The 10,790-nt window shown below is 43.8% G+C and overlaps 1 pseudogene across 1 annotated transcript; it reads right to left on the bottom strand.

The window, feature by feature from the left end:
• Positions 1–3,647: 3,647 nt before the first annotated feature.
• On the bottom strand, positions 3,648–5,639 carry LOC102912367 (protein Mis18-alpha pseudogene; annotated as a pseudogene). The gene is made up of 2 exons (XR_013044910.1): positions 5,534–5,639; positions 3,648–5,333 (listed from the first exon to the last, which is right to left on the bottom strand). The product of XR_013044910.1 is annotated as a protein Mis18-alpha pseudogene (transcript).
• Between the last annotated feature and the right edge of the window lie 5,151 nt (positions 5,640–10,790).

Genomic DNA, 10,790 nt, shown 5'->3' on the forward strand with positions numbered 1-10,790 from the left:
ACTGTAAAGCAGGACAGAAGTGAGAAGAGAATGGAAGAACGAGATGGGTAAGAACTTGAGAGGAACAAACTGAGATGGGGAAGAAGTAGATTGAAGGGCTACAGGAGAGTACTAGAGGAACGAGATGGAAGATGAGGAAGAGCCAGATGAGAGAGAAGGAGACGGGAGAGGAGATGATATGGGAAGGAACAAGATGGATGAGAACCTAGAAGGGACAGAACTATATGAAGGAATTAAGATAGAACATAGAGGGGACAGTAGATAAATATAGAGAAATCAGGCAAGAAAGGAGCTAGACATGAGAACAGAACTGAAGCTGGGTATAAAGGATGTTATGCCAGGAGAATTAAAGCGAATGGACCAAAGAACTCTGCGTGCGTAGACTGATTTACCGACCTTAAAGAATAGATTCTCGCCGGGCGGTGGTGGCGCACGCCTTTAGTCCCAGCACTCGGGAGGCAGAGCCAGGCGGATCTCTGTGAGTTCGAGGCCAGCCTGGTCTACCAAGTGAGTTCCAGGAAAAGGCGCAAAGCTACACAGAGAAACCCTGTCTCGAAAAACCAAAAAAAAAAAAAAAAAAAAAAAAAAAAGAATAGATTCTCAGCTGGTTGATAGATCCTTCCGCGGACCCTGGAAAGGAGACTATTAGGGGCTGGACCCCAATAGTCCCCAACAGTAGTAGATCTTTGAGAACAGACATCTCTCTCACTCCTTCTCTCTTCCTCCCTTTCCTTCTTCCAACTCCTCCTACGTCTCTCTTCTGCATGCCCTCTCAAATTCATGGCTATATATATATATATATATATATATATATATATATATATATATATATATATATGTGTGTGTGTGTGTATACACACACACACACACACACACACACAAATATATAAATAGAGCACGTTGAGTCCATTCAGTAGTGCCCACATGTACATGATTTCAGGGCTACTACTTGGTATTGGATAACTAGTAGGGGCCTCCTGCCTGGGGGAAGACCACCTCCTTCACTCTCAGCCTCCCTTAGTTGCCTGTAGTTCTTAGAGGTGGCGTCCTGTGAGTTTTCACCCCTTCCCCTTAGCTTCTCTGTTGGTGGTGTCCTTGTTCAGGTCTTATTTAAGTAGCCACATTGTTGTAGTATCATGACTAAGGCTTCCCTGTCATTTCTAGGCGACACAATCTCAAAGCAGATTTCCTGGTTCTCTGGCTCTTATGAACTTTCTAGTCCCTCTTTCATGATGTCTTCTGAGCCTGAGGAACAGGGGTTTGATTGTAGATGTATCTACTGCAGCTGGGTACACCATGATCAATCAGTTGTTCTCTGCATTTTGACCAGTTGTGGTTTACTGTAATGGTCTCTGTTTAAAAAAGCTTCCATTCGTGAGGCTTGGGAGCTACACTTAACTGTGAGAATAAAATAATAAAGATAAGTGTTTAGAATGCCGTCAGGAATTGACTGTACTGGTTTAGTAAAGTGTTAAGTCCTTCTTTATGATCCATGACCTCACTAGCCCCTGGTAATCAGGTGGGTTTTCAGTACCAGGCAAGATTTCCCTTTTGTTGAGTGGGCCATAGTCTAAGGCACTTTTAGGGCACGATGCCTTCATATGCTTGTTGTTTTTGGGTTCATAGCCTTCACAGCTGGGCAGAACTAATTGTGGCTTCCCTCCCTTAGCAGCTTGCACAGCACCTTCTGGGACTATGAAGGTTAGTTCTCAGTGGGGAAATCATCCAGGCCAGATCCAGCTCAGATGCTCCAACCCTGTGCCCAAAGTGCATAGTGTCTTCACTATGCCTAGTTCATAAATTGTCTTCCTGCTGCATCTCTAGAAGATTGAGAAATTCAGGCCTGACACTGAGTTCTCTGATCCATTTGGAACTGGTTTCTGTGCAGGCTGAGTGAGAAGGACCTAGCTTCATTCTTCTACATGCAGATATCCATTTTTCTCAGTATCCTTTGTTCCAGATGCCGCCTTTTCTCCACTGTGTATGTTTGGCTCATCAAAGTCAGATGGCTGCAGTGGGCTTGTGTCTGGGTCTCCTCTTCTATTGTTCTACAGGTCTGTTTTTCATGCCAGTCCTATGCTGGTTTTATTACTAGTACCCTTGTAAGATAACATGCAATGAGTGTGGTGATACCTCCTGCAGTGTTCTCAGGGTTCAGGATTGCTACCTGGAGTATTTTGTATTTCCATATGAATTTTAAGGTTTTTTTTTTCTGTTTTTTTGAAGAATTGAGTTGGCATTTGATGGGTTTGCACTGAATTTGTAAATTGTTTTAGTTTCAAAGGCCATTTTTACAATATTAAGTCCATCAGTCCATGCACATGAGAGGTTTTTCTATCTGGTGTCTTCTATTTCTCTCTTCAAAGTTTTCAAGTTTTCCCTTTTCTTTTGTTTGTTTTGTTTTTTCAAGACAGAGTTTCTGTGTGTAGCCCTGGCTGTCCTGGAACTCACTCTGTAGACCAGGCTGCCCTCGAACTCAGAAATCTTCCTGCCTTTGCCTCCCAATAGCTAGGATTAAAGGTGTGTGCTACCACTATCTGGTCCTTAAAGTTTTCATTGTAGAGGTCCTTCCCTTTCTTGTTTTGGTTTATTTCAAAGTATTTTCATTTCTTTAGGCTATTGTGAGTGGGAATGCTTCCCTGATTTCTTTCTAAGTGTATTTGACATAGAAAGGCTTATGACTTGGGTATGTTAACTTTGTGATTGCCTGCCACATTGCTGAGAGTGTTTACCAGCTCTAAGAGTTTCCTCACAAGTCTTTGGGGTCTGTTAGGTATTGAACCAGATTGCCTGTAACAGGGATATTTTGACTTCTTCCTTTTCTATTTGTCCCTTGCCTTTTGCTCTAAGAATCCTAGTGCTATATTAAATAGGAGTTGGTAGAGTGGACACACTTTTCCTGTTCCTGATCCGATGGGGCTTCCTCAGGATTCTCACTTGAGCTTGAGAGTGGGTCTAGATTTGTTATAACCTTTATGTTAAAATAGTTCCTTCCATGTGGGGGTCTCTCCAGGGCTTTTATCATGAAGGAATGTTGGATTTTTATCAAAGACCTTTTCTGCATCAATTGGGATGAGCATGTAATCTTTGTCTTTGGAGTCCATTTATGTGATTATTTATACTTAATAATTTACATTTGTGGATCCATAACTGCATTTCTGGAAAGAAGCTAACTTGATCATGCTATTGATCTTTTTTTTGGGGGGGGGGTGGTTTCGAGACAGGGTTTCTCTGTGTTGCTTTGTGTCTTTCCTGGAACTCACCCTGTAGCCCAGGCTGGCCTCAAACTCACAGAGATCTGCCTGGCTCTGCCACCCAATTGCTGGGATTAGAGGTTTGCACCCTCCCACCCCCCACCCCAGGCTGCTATTGATCTTTTTTGTATATCCAGTTTGTAAGTATTTTATTATGACTTTTTAACCTCTGTGTTCATTAGGGAAATTGGTCTGTATTTTACACACTAGTTTTGTTGTTTTGTCTGGCTTTGTAAAGAGTTTTGGAACCATTCCTTCTTTTTCTATTTTATGAAATAATTTGAGAAATATTGGTGTTAGCTGTTCTGGGCAGATCTTGAAGAATTCTGCACTGAATCCATCTGGATCTGAGCTCTTTTTAGTCGAGAGATTTTAAGTTACGCTTCAACTTCATTTGCATTGTCATAAAAAAGAACTTTATTTACTAGAACATCTTAAATGACATGTTTTGTAGATCTCTGAAGTGTCTGAAGACCACCTGTGTATCTAAAATATATCTGTTTGACCCTGAAAACATACCTAATATAACTATAACTTTGATTGTGATAGGTGACTATTAACCTACATTTTCTTATTATCCTAAACAGTTTGTAATAATAACTTTTTTTTTTTTTTTTTTTTTTTTTTTTTTTTTTTGGTTTTTTCGAGACAGGGTTTCTCTGTGTAGCTTTGCGCCTTTCCTGGAGCTCACTTGGTAGCCCAGGCTGGCCTCGAACTCACAGAGATCCGCCTGGCTCTGCCTCCCGAGTGCTGGGATTAAAGGCGTGCGCCACCAACGCCCGGCTTGTAATAATAACTTTTAAAGACTAGAAATTTACATTACATAGTTAAATGACCTGCATAGGTATAATACCTTAAACAATAGTAGAAAGGTATGTACAGTATGTTCTAACAAAAATAACCTTAAATTTGTTTCAATATACAAAAATATCTTAAACAAGAGTAGAAACACATATACAGCATGTAGACAAATTGCCAAATGGCCTGTCTTTTTCTACTACTCACTCTTTAATATCCAAAGTATTAAGTGACAAAGTTTTTAAAAAAATACAAAAATGCACATGTATAATGAACTTAACAAAAAGGCAGAAAAATCCCCCCCCTTTTTTTAATAATAATAAAAAAACTGGTGGCGTATGCCTTTAATGCCAGCACTCGGGAGGCAGAGGCAGGCAGATCTCTGTGAGTCGAAGCCAACCTGGACCACAGAGTGAGTTTCAGGAAAGGCGCAAAGCTACACAGAAAAACCCTGTCTTAAAAACAAAAAACAAAACAAAAACCCTCACAAAATCTCCTTCCAGCATGTATCATAACATAAACTGGCTTTAAAATTCACATACAGAGAACTTCTTTCCGTAAACTACACAGAAAGAGTCTGACCGCGCTTTAGGAACAGGGTGGGGCAGGTGGGGTAGGGGCAGGTCAGCGGCTGCAGCCAGCGAGGGGCAGTTTTGATTCAACCTCCAACAGCTTCGTCTGCAAGGCCGTCAGGACGTCTTCCATCTGCTGTATGGACTTCTCCATTTCAACTCTGCTTTCCAGATTGAGAAGCTCCTTGTCTCCCGACACGATGTGCTTTTCGGCCGACCCTAAAGTGTAACTTTCAATGGCTTCAACGCTGAGGCAGAACAAGTCCCTCTTGTACTCGAGGTTCTTGGGCGTGCGTCTGTACACACAGCCGAGGCTGAGGGAACAGCCTGCACAATGCAGGGTCTCAAGAACGCAGCCCTCCTCACCTCTGCACCTGGACAGTCTCTGCTCTTTGTCCACCGACACATTGGAGGAAACACAGCGCAGGAGGATGCAGTTGTCGTCCTCCCGGTTGGTGACCCAGGTGAGCGAGTCGCCCAGCGGCCGGCTACAGCGCGAGCACAGGAACACGAGCGGGTTCTCCCTGGCCTCCGCCTCCTCCGCCGCTGCCGCCTCCACCGCCTCCTCCGCCGCCGCGCTCGCCTCCTCCGCCTCCGCCGCCGCCGCGCTCGCCTCCTCCGCCTCCGCCGCCGCCGCGCTGGCCATGCTCGCCCACTTCCGCAGCATCAGCAGCCGCTTCCCCAGCCACGAGGAGTCGCTCCGCTGGCCCTGGTGGTTACACACACAAGAAGTCGAGGAGCGACCCAGAGAGCAAGGGGCCGCCAGGAAAGACAAATCTGCCGCGCCCAGAGCCCCCAAAACACAGCTAAATGGTCTTATTAATGATCATTAAAAAAAAAATCGGAGCCAGAAATTGGGGTTAAAGCCTGAGAGATCAGAGGACTAGGAAAAGCCACAGATAACCTCACCTCACCAACTCTGCAGCTTCCAAAGCGAGTTACTTCTTGTCTTCCCACGCCTAGATGCCTTCCTCTTGTTCTCTCATTTGCTCTCAGCCCAGATACATCACTTCCTCTTCCTGCCCAGCTCGGTCACTTCCTGTCTGTCTGTACAGACCCCCAGACTTCTATGGTTAGTGCTGGGATTAAAGGCATGTGTCACCAGCCTGGCTCTGTTCCCAGCGTGGCCTTGAACTCACAGAGATCCAGACAGATCCCTGCCTCCCGAGTGATAGGATTAAAGGCGTGTGCTGCCATTGCCTGATTTTTATGTTAATATAGTGCCTGGCTTTTTCCTCTGATCCTCAGGTAAATTTTATTGGAAGACACAGTATATTGGGGATCACAATATATCACAACAACAGTATAACAAAAATAATCTTAAATTTGTATCAATATTGCTGGGCAGTGGTGGTGCATGCCTTTAGTCCCAGCATTCGGGAGGCAGAGCCAGGCGGATCTCTGTGAGTTCGAGGCCAGCCTGGTCCACAGAGTGAGTTCCAGGAAAGGCACAAAGCTACACAGAAACCCTGTCACGAAAAACAAAAACAAACAAACAAAATTGTATCAATATACAAAAATCCATTCCAATGTTTGGGAGCCTACAAGTGACTCAGTTTCCCAGGTTGAATCTGAAGTCTATTCTGAGTCAATAGAGTTCGAGCTTGCTTGCTCCAGTCTCCTTGAGGGCTGTGAGAAAGTCCTGATTAGCCCACAGGTAGGAACACACTATCTAGCTAAATGCAGGCTGCTGAAGCCAGCTGGAGGTACATCGAGATAGAAAATGAAACTGCCTGCTCCTTGACCCAAGGACGGGATAGATAGTGGTTGAATGCCTGTGCTGTGCATTGTTCTACCTCTGTCCTTCAAAATGTGTATATATAAGCTGGCTGTGAAATAAACTCAGGACTGTCTGGCATTGACTGGCTGTCTGCTTGACTCTGTTCTGTCTCCACTGCCTCTACAAGCCGCACGCCTCCACCCAGCTACCTGGTCAACTCATTGGCTGGCTCTGACAACAGTGTAAAATATTTGAGACTAGTAGTTGTTATTTTTAGCTTGAAAGTAGATACAATGATCTACTCTTTTATCCTATTATTTCTGTACCCCCTTTTTCTTTTCAGAATGAGATCCCTGAATCTAATTTCCTTTGCTTAGTTTCCTCCTTGACGCTGACCAATAACAACTTGTGACCAACCCCCTTAAATGATGACAAACATCCATCAAACAACCCTAAACCATCCATCGCACCGCTTGGGAATGTGGGCATTGTGTTCTCTAGACTGATTCCTGTTGTCTGGGGGTGCTGGCTTCTTTGGGGGACCCTGAGAAAACTGGGACAAGATCATGGTCTGGGAGGGCTGGCTGTGCCTCTGTTGTTCAGTCTCTGTGTAACAGGAAAGCTCAAGCTCATCTGAACTCTGAACTGCAGTAGTCTGTGAGGCTGGACCATCTCAGCCAGCAGCCTTGAAGCTGTTCTGGATATAAAACTCTGAGGAAACTGCAACAGAGGCATCTGAGAGGCTGGGTCACTTGGACCACCTGTTTTCACTAATGTCTGGACCCTTTGCTCTGAAAATACATAAACTTTCAAAGGTAACATATATATCTGTATTAACACATGTATGGAACATGCAGTGTGCACAGTCAGTTTAAGATGTTTTTTTTTTTGTTGTTCTATGTTTGAGCTGGTAAAATGTATCTGTCAATTTTATAAGTCTGTTGAACTGCATAACCAAACTGTAATATAAATCTTTATCCATGTCATATGAAAGGATGGTATGTAATAAGTCGTGAGGACTTTGTAGCCAATAAGATTTGTCATGTCTCACCTCATCTCTGAGCTGTTTCCATGCAGAGAAATCAGCTTACATATCACCTGTCTGGTAGTCTTTCTTGGCTTCCTCCCCCTTGTCTGTAGCCAAGGTACTCAGGAGGTCTTCCCTGGTCAAATCTGATCTCTATTAACCTGGAAAGAATCCACAGCCTTTTGATTCCTGTGGAAACAAAAGCATAACCTCTTCTCCAATGTAATACACTTTTTGACCTCCATTTTAAGTCAAGGCATTCCGCTGGGTGGTGGTGGCTGTGCAGGCCTTTAATCCCAGCACCTGCCATGACTGCTTTCGAAGAACCATGAATGAAATTAACCCTGTCCTCCCAAAGCTGCTTTTGGTCATGGTGTTTCATTGCAGCAATAGAAACCTAACTCGGGCAGTAACAGATAGGATTCATGTTTTTGCTCTTTTGTTATTCTTTAAACTCCTAATATCACCCAAGTGCTCTTTTTATGTGTTCTAATATGTTGCTTCTTTATATGCATTTGATGTATGTATCTTCCTCATATCTGAAGGTTAGAACTGCCAGTTAGAAATAATATAGTTTTAAAATCATATGTTCTTGTATCACATTTATGTAATTTTTCTTTGTGTTCTATTGCTTTTGTTTTATTTGTAGTTGTGAGCTCCTTTCCATTTTCGTCCAATAGGTGACTTTTTATGTTTCTCTTTTGTTCTGACACAATAGATTGTTCTACATCTGTATCATAAGATGATTCCTTTAAGGTTGTTTTTCACCTCTAGGCAGTACTAACCAGTATTAAAACGAAAAGGACATTTCAATATTTGATGATTTTTTAACCCAGTTAGTGTAGAGGTTGGAAAGATGGTTCAGTGGTTAAGAATACTGGCTGCTTTTCCAGAGAATCCAGTGTAAATGCCCAGTTCCAGGGGATCCAACAACCTCTTCTGGCCTCCAAAGGCACTGCATTCATGCGGTGTTGTGGTGGCTATTAGGAGGTGTGGCCTTGTTGGAGGAAGTGTGTCACCATGGAGGCGGGCTTTGAGATCTCAGATATGCTTACACTACTGTCCATTGTCTCAGACCACTTCCTGCTGCCTGTGAGTCATGATGTAGAACTCTCAGCTCCTTCCCCAGCACTGTGTCTGGCTGCATGTGCCATGCTTCCCACCATGACAATGGACTAAACTTCTGAACTGTAAAGGAGTTACCACAATTAAATGTTTTCCTTTATAAGAGTTGCCTTGTCATGGTATCTCTTCACAGCAATAGAAATCCTAACTAAGATGTGGGAGCCCACAACTGACTCAGTTTCCCAGTTTGAATCTGAAGTCTATTCTGAGTCAGTAGAGTTCAAGCTTGCTTGCTCCAGGGCTGTGAGAAAGTCCTGATTAGCCCACAGGAAGGAACACACTATCTAACTAGACGCAGGTTGCTGATGCCAGCTGGAGGTACATTGAGATAGAAAAGGAAACTGCCTGCTCCTTGGTGCAAGGCAGGATAGATAGCGGTTGAATGCCTGCGCTGTGCATTGTTCTACCTCTGTCCTTCAAAATGTGTATAAGCTGGCTGTGAAATAAACTCGGGGCTGTCCGGCATTGACAGGCAGACCTCTTGACTCTCTTCTGTCCTCTTTATTGTCTCTTCAATCTGCACGCCTCTACCAAGATACTCAGCTGACTGTTGACAGGCCCGACACTAAGACATGTGTACAGACATATATTCACACAGGACATGCACACTTATAAAATAAAATTTGATCTTAAAAAAATGTATCAGTCTAACCATAGAGTGGCAATATATGCCTGTAATTAGGATTTCAAGTTGGAGGATAGAATGGACTGTATAGCATATGCTTGTCTTTGACTTAAAATTTAAGAATTTTTTTTATGTATATGTATGAATGCCTACATTTAAAATCGTATGTTTCACATAGATCCCCTGAAACTGGAGTTAGAGGTAGTTGTGAGCCTCAAAGTGGGTGCTGGAACCAAACCTGGATCCTCTGCATGAGCAGTCATTGCTTTTAACTGCTGTTCCGTATCTCCTACCCCAGATTTAAAGTTTTAAATTGGTATGTCACAGTCTTTGAAGTTTTACATGATCACAGTAGAGCCATCTTCCCGTCAGATATATTGATGTACATAATACACTGTGGTGATATTTTGTTTGTGCTCTAACAAATAAAGCTTGCCTGGAGATCAGAGTGTGAGCTAGCCACTAGAGGCCAGGCAGTGGTGGCACATGCCTTTAATCCCAGCACTTGGAAGGAGGAAACAGGAAGTGATATGCTGGGCAGAGAGATGAAGTGATCCGGTGGGGTGGAGACAGGAGCTTAGCCCCTTGAGTCTGAGGATTCCTAGAGGTATAAAGTCCCTCTAGTGGCTGTCTGCTCTGCTTCTCTGATCTTTCAGCTTTTACCCTGATATCTGATTCCAGGTTTTTTTTTTTTTTTTTTTTTTTTTTTTTTGGTTTTTCGAGACAGGGTTTCTCTGTGTAGCTTTGCGCCTTTCCTGGAGCTCACTTGGTAGCCCAGGCTGGCCTCGAACTCACAGAGATCCGCCTGGCTCTGCCTCCCGAGTGCTGGGATTAAAGGCGTGCGCCACCACCGCCCGGCTGATTCCAGGTTTTTATTAAGACCAATTAGAATTTGTGCTACAATACACCAATTATAATTGAATTTCATCTTCTACAGAGAAAGAGACTGGATCTATTGCTACCTATTTTATTAGAATATTTTATATTTTTGTATCTTTGAAATGCAATAGAACACACTATTGAAACTATATAACTGATACTACTGATTCACTCCTACAGCCTTATGCACAGTATTATTCCAGTTACTGTTGGGATTCTGCTGCGTTCCAGCTGCATGACTGTGCACATGCAGTTCAGGAGCTAGGCAAGGGTTCTTGCATCTTACATCATCAGGGTGTGCTGGTGATTACAAGTGCAGGGCGTGGCCACGCAATCTGCATATGCGTGGTGTAGCTCCATACGCCCGCCTGCGCATGTTCACGGGAACCCTTAAAAAGCCGGACACAGACCCCTCCCCTTTCTCTGTTCTGTTCTCTCTACCCCCCACCCCCCCACCATCTGTTTCTCTCTCTGCTCTCCCCCAGGTCTGGTTCTTCTTCCCCCCCCCAATAAAGCTCTGATACTGGCCAGGCGGTGGTGGCACACGCCTTTAGTCCCAGCACTTGGGAGGCTCGAACTGTGAGTTCGAGGCCAGCCTGCTCTACAAAGCGAGTTCCAGGAAAGGCGCAAAGCTACAGAGAAACCCTGTCTCAAAAAAAAAAAAAAAAAAAAAAAAAAAAAGCTCTGATACTGGGTTTTGTCGTGGCTGTGACCTTTCCATGCGGTAACCAGCGCCGCTTATCATTAAGTTACTATTGATTACTTGCTGTTATTCTTGTGTACACGTTAC

Source organism: Peromyscus maniculatus, chromosome 1 (genome assembly GCF_049852395.1).
Source record: "Peromyscus maniculatus bairdii isolate BWxNUB_F1_BW_parent chromosome 1, HU_Pman_BW_mat_3.1, whole genome shotgun sequence".
Taxonomy (NCBI): Eukaryota; Metazoa; Chordata; class Mammalia; order Rodentia; family Cricetidae; genus Peromyscus; species Peromyscus maniculatus.